The following is a 13,309-nucleotide window of genomic DNA, read 5'->3' as shown; positions in this document are numbered from 1 at the left end:
AAATCCAATAGGGAATTCAGGAAAAACTTCTTTACCCAGAGAGTGGTGAGAATGTGGAACTCCCTACCACAAGGAGCAGTTGAGTCAAATATCGCGGATGCATTTAAGGGGAAGCTGAATAAGTACATGAGGGAGAAAGGAATAGAAGGATAGGTTGATGGGGTGAGATGCAGAGGGGTGGGAGGAGGCTCATGGAGCATAAACACCAGCACGGACCCGTTGGACTGAATGGCCTGTTTCTGTGATGTATGTTCTATGTAATTCCATCTAAAAAGTTATTTCCTCTCTACACCAGGAGTATAAAAGAGATCAGAAATATCTGGATACGATGTTTATTTAACAGACCAACTTGGCAATAATAGGTTTGTTATCAATGTTCAGGCACTAGTTGGTGACGTTCAATGAATAAATATTGCATATATGCAAAACAGTGCCATTAATGTACTAACACGAATTAAACCCAGCTGAAACTGTACTGCTCTAGAATCAATTCTTAAAACAGCAGCCTGATGACTGAGAATATCTCCACGATTTATTGTTAAATTGCCGACTCATAGTAAATGTGCAATTTATAAATCTTACTTTAAAAGCACGCCACTCCTAGGCACAGAATTTGTGGTTGGAGACTTCCCGCGGGCCGCAAGCATTTCTACGAAAGCGCCTGGCGGCCCTGGAGTTTCAGAGACTTGTGGTCCTGGGCCTCTACGCGAAGGCCTGCAGAGGCCCACGTATGGGTTTCGTACGCATCACTGGGATCATGTGGGCCGGTCCAACCCATCAGAGTAGGGGATCCCAATTCATACTTATGCGAGTTCCATATACATGGAACCACCATAAGTATGAATTGGGATACCCAAAACAAGATACAAAATTGAAAATAACTTTAAAAATCACATTACAAATGAATAAAAATTGAATTTAATTATTGAAAACATTATATTTTTTGAAAAATAATTTTACATATTTTAAAGGGTCTAAAAATAAACTTACTTATTTACAGGATTTTAAAAAAATGTAAAAAGGAATTTGTCTGTACTTTAAAAGTCTTCTGCTGATAAAAGCAGGCCTTACGCCTGCTTTTATCAGTCATTAGTATTTGAAGGACATTCGCTGAGCAGGAGTTGGGCAAATAGTCTAACTCTCCGCCTGCGGAGGCCCTTTAGTTTCAGATGCAGAGGATCTGTCGAGAATTCTTGGCAGATCGCAAGTGGCGGGTTTAAATGCATGCGCTCCGCATGGAACTTGGAGACATCGCGGGTGCATGCGCATCTCGTATGCACCCGTGGGGAGCGCGAATTCAGGCGCATAGTGTATCCTTGTTTTCTTTATAAAATAGAAGGCTTGGGCAGCAGATTAACGTGTCACATCGCCATCAGTGTTGATTAACTGATCCAAAACACCAGATCACCCCATTCACCAACAAGCACAATGACTGCACTTCAAAAGTAATCCACTGAATGAAGTGCTTTTGGATTTTACAGGAAACATGATAGAGATGCAAAAATGCAACTCTTTCTTGCGTCAAGCCAATCAAAATGTTACGCTTTATTAAATCCAAGATGCTGGAACTATTATTGGAATCAAAACATTTTAATTAATCTCCTGTAACAGAGGCTCGTTGACAGCAAACATTAAAAAATATAATCGGCAGAAACTTGGTGGGGGTTTTTTTTGTATTTATATTTAGGTGCCAGCTGTGGCTCAGTGGGCAGCACTCTCACCTCCGAGTCAGACAGTTGTGCGGTCGAGTCCAACTCCAGACACTTGAGCACATAATCCAAGCTCACACACCCAGTGTAGTACTGGAGGAGTCTTTCGGATAAAACGTTAAACCGAGGCCTCGACTGCCCTTCTCAGGTGCACGTAAAAGGCATTATTTAAAGATCAGGCAGTTCTCTCAGTGTCCTGGGGCCAATATTTATCCCTCAGTCAACAGCACTAAAAACAGATTATCTGGTCATTATCACATTGCCACATTTCCCACATTACAACGGTGACTACACTCAAAAGTGCTTCATTGGCTGTAAAGCACTTTGGGACGTCCTGAGGTTGTGAAAAGATCTGTATAAATGCAAGTTTTTTCTTTTATAATAAATTAAATAAAGACAAGTCATTTTACAGTGAATACATTTTCCAGATTGTAGCTATCAAAGCAGTAGCTGAAGAATCAGGACGCACATATACACGAAAGTGTCCGTAAAACATCCAGGAGAACGAGGCCAGAATTTGACCAAGTCTTTAAGATCCAGGAACCTCTCATGACTTGTTTGCCAAAGCGATCTACATAGGTTTTTATAGATTACTAACCAATCAACTGTGGCGTGCTCACATTAAATCAGGTAACACATGGCTTCAGAATGGGCGGAGTATCACGCCTTATAATGCACAAATAATCATTCTGCTTTTCAGCTGCAGCTGCACTTAAGCAAACCGGTCTCTTTTAGGCCACAGAGGCTTTGTTCTGGGATGTGGCCAGAATTTATTGCCCGTCCCTAATTGCTCTTCAGAAGGTGGTGGTGGTGGTGGTGAGCTGCCTTCTTGAACTGCTGCAGTCCTTGTGGTGCGGTTTGTTACAACTGAATGGTTTGCTAGGCCTTTTCGGAATGCAGTTCAGAGTCAACCACATTGCTGTGGGTCTGGAGTCACATATAGGCCAGACCGGGTAAGGACGCTAGATTTCCTTCCCAAAAGGACATTCGTGAACTAGGTGGGTTTTTACACTAGTTTCATGGTCACCATTACTGACACTAGATTTTTCGTCCAGATTTATTTAATTAACTGAATTTGAATTCCCCAGCTGCCATGGATTTGAATTCACGTCTCTGAACTATTAGTCCAGGCCTCTGGATTACTAGTCCTGTAACTTAACCACGATGCTACTGTTCCCGTATTGTGGTCAATGACAGATCAATCCCGATTGGGAGGGATATTTACAGATTGGTGGGTGTTGATCAATTCCTAAATCCAGTTCAGAAGAATCCAACAGGAATGTTTTTTGTGCAGTGTGTTGGATTGGAAACTACATACTGTTGATGGGCAGACAGGGCGTAGCAAAATTCTTTGGGGTTATTAGGTTTTTAAGTGGAAATTCGGCTACATTATTAAAAAACATGATACTAAAAAAGTTAGACATGTTAATTACTAATGTAAAATGCAGAGATACAGGTCCATGATGCCATGCTTTAAATAGAGAAAAGTGCAAAATAAGAGGTAGTTTGGTATTCGACTGAAAGCCAAGAACTGAAAAACAGGAAGCGCACTGCAGGCACAATAAGCTTGTGTACAAGACTGGTATTATTCAAAACTAAGTGCAAATAGGGACAAGAACACAACAAGCACATTGTTGTACGAGAGAAAACATTCTGATGTATCTTTAGCATCATGGAACGATACGGCACAGGAGTCCATTCGGCCCATTGAGCCTGTGCCGGCTCTTTGAAAGAGCTATCCAATTCGTCCCGAACACCCTGCTCTCTCCCATCAGCCCTGCTCAATATTTCCCTTCAAGCATTTATCCAATTCCTTTTCGAAAGTTACCACTGAATCTGCTTCCACCGCCCTTTCAGGCAGACCACAACAACTCGCTAGGGAAAAAAATGTTTCACTCATCTCCCCTCTGGTTCCTTTGCCAATTGCCTTAAATCTGTGCCCTTTGGTTACCTGCTAGTGGAAACAGTTTCTCCTTATTTACTCTACCAAAACATTCATGATTGTGAACACCTCTATCAAATCCCCTCTTATCCCAATTTCACCATGTAAAAGTCCCTCATCCCTAGGGTCACTGATTATATTATCAGAAAGAGCAGTGGTCCTAGTACTGACTCCTGGGGACCACTGTATACTACCCTTCTGTCTGAAAAACCACCATTCACCTCTACTCTCTGCGTTCTGTCCCTGGAGATGCTTGAAGTACAGCAAGAGCAGGACAGGCCGTATATGGTTTCCAATATGCACTACGGCACATCTCATTAATCCAGAGCAAAATATGGCTGCAACTTTTTGCACCATAAACAAAGGGTAACAGAATACGCTGTTGCGACAGTCATCATATCCACCAGGGACACTGCATGTACGTCAACATCAATACTCAAAACATGGGCGCTGCCAAACTAAAGCCTGGGGGAGGGGCAAGGGAAAAAAACATGCATGACGTTGTCTGCAAAACAAATTTACGGTTGCAAGATTTATTCATGTATTGACGTATTGCGAGTTGAGAGAGTCTGAAAGCAAGTCTTGACTGCAGCCAGAATCATAACTAAAAAAAGCTAACCGTTCCCCCACCCTCCTCTCTCTTCCCCACACCGTTAAAGCATATCCACAACTCACTTCTGAAATGGAATGACATTATGAAAGGCAGGAGTGACCAAGTGAGGGACAAAAGAGCTTCACTGGGTCAGTATGTACATGGGAGGCAGGGGGAATAAAGGGCGATACCACACCGAGCCGGTGACTGACTCTGCAAATCCTCTCGTGTTTAATCGCTATTTGGCTGATCCTCTCTCCTCTCTTACCCCCACACACAATACCACCCTGTCTAATCTCGTTATTCTGCTCGCTCACCGTGGCTTTCATATTGTTTTTCAAGTCAGCGTGAAATTCTCTTTCAAAAAAATGTATGCACTCTGCTTCAATAGCCATGAGCGGCAGACCTATGATTCTAGCATTGCCTGCGATTGCCCGAGCTTCTCCCCTCATTTAAGACTTAAAAGTCTGCAGAAAGGAAACTCTCCATCAGTCTGTGCTAGATTCAGAATCAAGCCTTTGAATACTCTTGCATTACCTAGAAGCACAGCACAGAAGGCGGCCATTCGGTCAGTCGAGCCTGTGCAGGCTCTCTGCAAGAGCACTTCAGCTAGTCCCACTCCCCCGCCCTTTCCCCGTAGCTCTGCAAATTTTTTGAAAGCCACGACTGAATCTGTATCCACCCCCCCTTTCGGGCAGTGCATTCCAGATCCTAACCACTTGCTGCTTAAAAAGATTTTTCCTCATGTTGCGTTTCGTTCTTTTGACATCACCTTAAATCTGCTTGACCTAGTCTCTGATTAGCAAATATTACACTCCAGCAACTATCAAAGGCTTTTCTAACAACAATGAACAAAAGTGCATGTGTTTGACAGGTTTGCAGAGCTGGAGTTGCAGCTGTAGGACGTTTCATTTGCATAAAAGTAAATGAGCAGACCTTTAAAAGTGAGGCACTGTGATACGAGATGGTATTTAATTCCACTGATGAAAGAGGCACCATTTTAGGACAAAAAATCAAAATGATCTTGTTACATGCGTTTATGCGTCAGCCATCGCTCAGTGGATAGCTCTCTTGCCCCGAGTCACAAGGTTGTAGGTCCAAGTCCCACTCCAGAGACTTGAGCACAAAATTCTAGGCCAACACTCCCATTATAGTGCTGAGGGAGCGCTGTACTGTCTTTCAGATGGGACGTTAAACTGAGGTCCCATCTGCCCTCTCAGGTAGACGTAAAAGATTCCATGGCACTACTTCGAAGAGGAGCAGGAGGTGCTCGTGTCCTGGTCAATATTTATCCCTCAACCAACATCACCAACACAGATTATCTGGTCATTATCACATTGCTGTTTGTGGGAGCTTGCTGTGCACAAATTGGCTGCCGTGGTTCCCACATTACAACAGTGATTACAGTTCAAAAAGTACTTCATTGGCTGTAAAGACCTTTGGGATGTTCGGTGATCATGAAAGGTGCTATATAAATGGCAAGTCTTTCTTTTTTACCTCATTTATAACACTGCTCCGACTGCAACTTTGATTCTTTATAGAAACACCAGATGAGCGAAACGCTTCACTCAATCTTTCTAGACTCCTATATGGAAGCCAGGCATAACACTGTACTAATGCCAGTAAAATCTTATGAGCAGATACCTTACAGAGATATATAACCCTGATCTGCCAAACTCTGCTGCTGAATCAATGGGTGAGACGCGCTGCTCATCATGTGGCTCAGCAAGTGTTACAGTTTGTAAGTGAATTAAATATTGTGCAGTAATAGATCAGCAGGCGCCAGTAAATAGATTCACGTCATTCGCATCAGATTTTAGAGAGACGCCAAGAGATGTAAACGTCTAGATCTATAACCAGAGCTCGTGCGTCTTTTTTGCTGCCCTTTTGCTAGTTTTTCTCCTCTCGAAGGCATCAGGTCCTCGCTGGGCCATCGTTCCAGGGCACCAGGCAATCCCCACTATTCCACCCAGGTGGTCATTATTCAAGTGTGAGCCGGGACAGAAAGAAAAGCAAGTCATGCATTTCAATGACCACCGGACATCCTAAAGCACTTTACAGCCAATGAAGTACTTTTTGAAGTGTAATCACTGTTGTAGTGTGGAAAACACAGCAGCGAATTAATGCACAGCAAGTTCCCACAAACAGTACTGATACATAAATATTGGCACCAGGATACCAGGGATAACTTCCATGCTCTTCTTCAAATAGTGCCACGGGATCTTTTACATCCACCTGAGAGCAGATGGGACCTCGGTTTAATGTCTCATCCGAAAGACAGCACCACCGACAGTGCAGCATTCCCTCAGTACTGCCCCTCCGACAGTGCGGCACTCCCTCAGCACTACACTGGAGTGTTAGCCTAGATTTATGTGCTCCAGTCTCTGGGTGCTGGAATATTTCCTCTTGTTGCCTCTGGTTCTTTTCCCCAATCACCTTAAATCTGTATCCTCTGGCTACCGACCCTTCAGTCACTGGAAACAGTTTCTATTTCTTTACTCTTATCTAAACGCTTCATGACTTTAAACACCTCTATTAACCCATTCTTCTGCTCGCTCACCACGGGAGATCAGCGTAGAGAGCAAAGAGTGGAGGAGCACCACCAATGGAGGGAGGTTGCAGAGATGGAGCGATGCTATGGTGGGACCTGTAAATGAGGAGGAGCATTTTGAATTGAATGCACTGAGGGACAGAGAGCTGATGGAGATTGGTATGGTCTGGGGCAATGGGCAAGCAAAGCAGTGCAGGCTTTTTAAAATAGAAAAGGAGCACAGTATGCAATAGGTTATATCAATTAGGGAAAAAAAGAGATAAAAGTAGAAGATGGTAAAAGGGCGAAGCAAGTGAAAAATAGAGCAGGTGGAAATGTTTACTTTTATTTAACTGTTTGTCATAACATGAATAGAATCATGGAATGATACAGCACAGAAGTCCATAAAACTAGCTTTGCAGAAGCTGTTACCGTAGCAAGAATTCGGAGTCGTCGGCCATTCGGCCCCTCGAGCCTGCTCCACCATTCAATAAGATCATGGCTGATGATCTACCTCAACTCCACTTTCCTGCACTGTCCCCATATCCCTTGATTCACTTAATATTCAAAAATCTCGATCGCTGTCTTGAATATAGCCTCCACAGCCCTCTAGGGTAGAGAATTTCAAAGATTCACTGCCCTCCGAGTGAAGAAATTTCTCATCTCAGTCCTAAATGGCCAACCCCTTATCTTGAGACTGCGACCCCTGGTTGTAGACTCCCCAGTCAAAGGAAACATCTTCCCTGTCTAGCCCTGTAAGAATTTTGGCTTGATTTTAGCATGCCAAGAACAAGGTGGAAACTTACAGAAACACCAAACCAATGAGCCTGGAATTTCCCAGAGCAACCAGAACAGGTTTTAACATTGAGTATAATGCACCGGAATAAATCTTTCAACTGTTCAAACCGTCTTATTAGTTTATTTCCTTATTGTTTTACGGTTAACAATATCATACCCAAGATACTGTAACACAAAAAAAGGCTATTTTCTAAGACTTGCATGCTTTGACAAATTTTTCAGCTGCAGCAAAGGCAGTCATCTGCTGCCAGGCCAACATCTTTCCTGTTTAATTGCCAATCCATATTAATCCTTGCGATGTCTTCTTGGTAACATAAAGCACACTAACCACCACTTAACATGTAACCAAATATTGTTCCAATCCAAACTTCAACATACAGCAAATCTCTTGAAAGTTTAAATGTTTAATATTTTCATAACTTTATTTAAGACAGACTTGCATTTCTATAGCACCTCTCCTGACCACTGCACTTTACAGCCAATGAAGTACTTTTTGAAGTGTGGTCATTGTTGCAATGTAGGAAACATGGCAGCCAACTTGCACACAGCAAGCTCCCACAAACAGCAATGTGATAATGACCAGATAATCTGTTTTTACTGTTGTTGAGTGAAGGATTAATATTGGCCCGGACATCCATAACTCCCCAGCTCTTCTTCGAAATAGTGGCATGGGATCTTCTAGGTCGGTTTAATGTCTCAGCTCAAAGTCCTATCACCGGAGATTACACTTTACACGGTCACAGTAGAATAAATCACCAGCACTTTATGGATCAGCTGCCCTATACCACATAAGCTAATATTTAATGCCTGTCTTGGTGTAACAAGTAACCCTTTCAACTGTACAGATTACCCGAGAGCTAATTGAATGGTGGAGTAGGGCAGAGGGGCTGAATGGCTGCCTCCTGCTCCAATGTTATGCTGAGTAAATGAATGATTAGAGTTCTCATGTATAACTGATCTGCAACTTTCAGCAAAATGCCCGCTCAGCAAAGTGTCAGCCATGACTCAGTGGGCAGCACTCTCGCCCGAGTCAGAAGGTTGTGGGTTCATGTCCCACTCCAGAGACTTGAGCACAAAATCTAGGCCGACATTCCAGGGCAGTACTGAGAAGGTGCTGTACTGTCGGAGGTGCCGTCTCTCGGGTCATGAAAGGCGTTATATAAATGCAAGTATTTCTTTAAGTCAACCAATAATGTCACATCCCTTTTTTCACCAATAATAGTCTGGTCTTTTCCAAACTACTAGATCCACTAAGGTTACATCAAAAAGTGAAACTAGGAGGCAGAAATATAAATCATTGGAAGAATCCAGCATTAAGTAGAGAATAAGGGCTGGATTTTCAGCTTTGCTGATTTTGGGGCGGTAATGGCGGTGGGGCGGTACAGTTTCGCCCGGGAACAGTTTGCGCCTCAGTCAGCAAAATTGGTCAGCTGGGCCCGGAATGTGGGGTGGAGCGTTAAGGGAGACGTTGCACACCTCTCTTAGGCTGGTTGAACATGGGAAAATCCCGAGCTCAAGAGCCAGCCCGGGAGCGCTCCGAGAGGCCTGGGGAGAAAAAAAAACCTGAAGAGAAAACCCCACCAAAACATTCCCAACACATAGCCCACACCACCACAACATAAACTGCAAAAAAATTAAAAGAAATAACAATCACACTTATCTGAGGTGGACATTACTTATCTCACTGCAGCCGATAGAGGTTGGACCGCTCGTATTTCCCAGGCGGTCGCTGCAGGGCGCGTTGTGGGGAGCACGGGTCGGGCAGGAGGCAAAAAGCAGGCCGGTGTCGCAACCAGAGGCTTTGCACACCGGCTCAACTCTTCCGGGCGGTGCTGCTCCGCCCCGCCACAAAACCGGTACATAAAAAGGAAAAGAGTGGCTAAAGTAAGTGTTGGTCCCCGAGAGGATAAGACTGAGGAATTTATAATGGGGAACAGGAAAATGGCAGAGACTTTGAACAAATATTTTGTATCAGTCGTCACAGTAGGAGACACTAAAAACATCCCAATAGGGGATAATCAAGGGGCTTTAGGGAGGAGGAACTTAATACAATCACAATCACGAATGAAGTAGTACTCGGTAAAATAATGGGGCTAAAGGCGGACAAGTCCCCTGGACCTGATGGCTTGCATCCAAGGGTCCTATAAGAAGTGGTTGCAGAGATAGCGGATGCATTGGTTGTAATCTACCAAAATTCCCTGGATTCTGGGGAGGTCCCAGCGGATTGGAAAACCGCAAATGTAAAGCCTCTATTTAAAAAAAGAGGCAGACAGAAAGCAGGAAACTATAGACCAGTTAGCCTAATATCTGTCGTTGGGAAAATGCTGAAGTCCATTATTAAGAAAACAGTAGCAGGACAGGTGGAAAAAACATAATTCAATCAAGCAGAGTCAGCATAGTTTTATGAAAGGGAAATCATGTTTGAAAAATTTGCTGGAGTTCTTTGAGGATGTAACGAACAGGGTGGATAAAGGGGAACCAGTGGATGTGGTGTATTTACATTTCCAGAAGGCATTCATAAGGTGTCACATAAAAGGTTACTGCACAAGATAAAAGCTCACGGGGTTGGGGGTAATATATTAGCATGGATAGAGGATTGGCTAACAGAAAACAGAGAGTCGGGATAAACGGGTCATTTTCCAGTTGGCGAACAATAACTAGTGGGGTGCCGCAGGGGCCTCAACAATTTACAATCTATATTAATAACTTGGATGAAGGGACCGAGTTTAATGTTGCCAAGTTTGCTGATGATACAAAGATGGGTGGGAAAGCAAATTGTGAGGATGACACAAAAAATCTGCAAAGGGATATAGACAGGCTAAGTGAGTGGGCAAAAATTTGACAGATGGAGTACAATGTAGGAAAATATAGGAAAATGTAAGGTTATCCACTTTGGCAGAAAAAATAGAAAATATTATAATTTAAATGGAAAATAATTGCAAAGTGCTTCAGTACAGAGAGACCTGGGGGTCCTTGTTGCATGAAACACAAAAAGTTAGTATGCAGGTATAGCAAGTAATCAGGAAGGCAAATAGAATGTTGACCTTTATTGCAAGGGGGAGAGAGTATAAAAGCAGAGAAGTCTTGCTACAACTGTTCAGGGTATTGGTGAGGCCACACCTGAAGTACAGTTTTGGTCTCCGTATATTAAGGATATACTTGCATTCGAGGCTGTTCATAGAAGGTTCACGAGGTTGATTCTGGAGATGAGGGGGTTTGACTTATGAAGATAGGGTGAGTAGGCTGGATCTCTACTCAATGGAGTTCAGAAGAATGAGAGGTGATCTTATCGAAACACACAAGATAATGAGGGCTGGACAAGTTGGAGAGAGAGAGAATGGCCCCAAGTTTCGTCCCGTGGCGAAAACGGCGCACCTCCGAGCTTGGCACCTGTTTTTCGCGCCGAAAACTGCGCCTAAAAAAAAGTCGAATATTCTCGAGCTCCTTGGAGCTCGATGTCTGTTTGGCACGGCATGCTCTTCGCAGCAGGGGGCGGAGCCTAACACTCGCGCCGATTTTCTAAGTAGCAGGGGGCGGGTACAATTTAAATTAGCCTTCGTGGTGCCGGCAACCCTGCGTGTGCGCGTTGGAGCGTGCGCGCAGTCTCACACAAACATTGGCACTTGGCCATTTTTTTTAAATACTGCAGAAAAAGTGAAGATTTGTTTCTTGGACCCCTGCAAAGACTTGTAATTTAATTTTTTTTGATATTTCTGTGTGTGAGGGAGTGCTTTTAGCAGCACTGCTGAATAAATCACCTGCTGAAATCAGTGAGTTCAGCTTTTCACTGCTAAACTTGCAGAACCGGTGCTGCATTGGTGCATGCAAATTAAGGACTGTGTGTTTGGAGAAATGAGTGCCAATTCAACTTTGCAATAATACGTGGCGTTGACAATGCAGCACCCATTCTGCAAATTTAAATATAAAAAACTGTCGATGTGGCTGCCTCTCCCTGTCCAAATGGCCTCAGTCCCCCTCACAGCTCGAAGGCTGCTGCTGTATCTTTGGCTGCCGGCCAGCCATTGACGCCGCTGATATCCAATGGCCGAATGGCCTCACATCCGTCCGCTGCTGATTCTTTGGCTGCCGGCCAGCCACTGACGCCGCCCCTAAAGCGTGGCCGAATGGCCTCAAGAACCTTAATGAGCTGCGTGTGTCCTGCGTTGATTCTTCGGCTGCCGGCCAACCACTGACGCCGCTGCTATCTCATGGCCGAATGGCCTCACATCGGTCCGCTGATTCTTCGGCTGCCGGCCAGCCACCGACTCCGCTGATATCTCATGGCCGAATAGCCTCGGGTCCGTCCGGTGCTGCTTCTTCGCGGCCAGCCACGAAGAGAATAAAGGCCTGCCTCAAGCACTGCAGCTCAGCTTGAAGCTTGCTGCCGCTGAGACACTGACGCCACACCGCTGCCTGTCTCCAACATGAAAGGCCTGCCTGAAGCACTTTCACACAGGTAGGAACATGGTTTATTTAATCTTTTCTTTGCTTATAAATTTTTGAGGTTGGATTTATTTGTATAATATTTGTATAAGTATAACTAAGGATTGATTGTAGAATTTAATGACTTCCCCTTCCCCCCACCTGCCCCCCCCACCTCGTTCCCTACGCCTAATTTGTAACCTACGCCTGATTTTCTAAAGTGTAGACAAGGTTTTTTCGAGCGTACAAAAATCTTCACTTACTCCATTCTAAGTTAGTTTGGAGTAAGTTTTCACTCACGGAACTTTGAAATCAGGTGTAAGTGGCCGGACACGCCCCCTTTTGAAAAAAAAATTCTGTTCCAAAGTGAAACTGTTCTAACTGACTAGAACTGGAGCAAACTAAATGTCGAGAATTCCGATTTCTAAGATACTCCGTTCTACACCAGTTGCTCGTAAAAATCAGGAGCAAATCATGTGAAAACTTGGGGCCATCATTTCCACTCAGGCGAAACTAAAACTAGAGGACATAGTCTCAGAATAAGGGGCCGCCCATTTAAAACTGAGATGAGGAGGAATTTCTTCTCTGAGGGTTGTAAATCTGTGGAATTCTCTGCCCCAGAGAACTGTGGAGGCTGGGTCATTGAATATATTAAGGCGGAGATAGACAGGTTTTTGAGCGATAAGGGAATAAAGGATTATGCGGAGCAGGCAGGGAAATGGAACTGAGTCCATGATCAGATCAGCCATGATCTTATTAAATGGCGGTGCAGGCTCTAGGGGTCGAGTGGCCTACTCCTGCTCCTATTTCTTGTGTTCTTGTGAAAACCCCTGCGGAGTGCTGTAGGCTGACCGCCCACCGCCGCTCCGGGGCGAAAACAGAAGCGCAAGTGACCGGAAAATCTACCCTAAAAAATATTCAAAGGCGAGTGGGATTCAGGCAAAAATATAACACAAAGCAAGAGATTAGTGGCTTCCAAATGTTAACACCTTTGCACTGCCTGCTACTCCAGAGATAGTAACTATTAGTATTTGTAGATCTTTAGTTGTTTGTGTCTCACCTGAGCCAGAAGATTGAGTGTTCAAGCCCCACTCCAGAGACTTGAGCACTAGATCCAGGCTAGCACCCCCAGTGCAGTGCTGAGGGAGTGTTGCATTGTCGGAGGTGTTGCCTTTCAGAGGAAACATTAAACTGAGGCTCTACCTGCCCTCTCAGCTGGGTGTAAAAGATCCCGTGGCACTATTTTGAAGAAGAGCTGAGGAGTTCTCCCCAGTGTCCTGGCCAATATTTATCCCACAACCAACATCACAAAACAA

At 44.2% G+C, this 13,309-nt stretch overlaps 1 protein-coding gene across 6 annotated transcripts in view; it reads right to left on the bottom strand.

The window, feature by feature from the left end:
- The window catches only part of far1 (fatty acyl CoA reductase 1), a 138,354-nt gene that overhangs the window by 85,282 nt on the left and 39,763 nt on the right, over nucleotides 1-13,309 (bottom strand). Inside the window, exon 1 of one of the 6 annotated variants that reach the window (XM_070899486.1) lies at nucleotides 583-664. The exons of the other annotated variants lie outside the window; for them this stretch is intronic. The gene's annotated coding sequence lies outside the window, so the exon portion shown is untranslated. Of the gene's footprint in view, nucleotides 1-582; nucleotides 665-13,309 lie in introns of those variants that run through there. 6 annotated transcript variants of the gene reach the window in all.

The sequence above is a fragment of the Pristiophorus japonicus genome, chromosome 14 (genome assembly GCF_044704955.1).
Source record: "Pristiophorus japonicus isolate sPriJap1 chromosome 14, sPriJap1.hap1, whole genome shotgun sequence".
Taxonomy (NCBI): Eukaryota; Metazoa; Chordata; class Chondrichthyes; family Pristiophoridae; genus Pristiophorus; species Pristiophorus japonicus.
The sequence above is the reverse complement of the archived record's forward strand: the minus strand, read 5'-3'. Positions and strand labels throughout refer to the sequence as shown.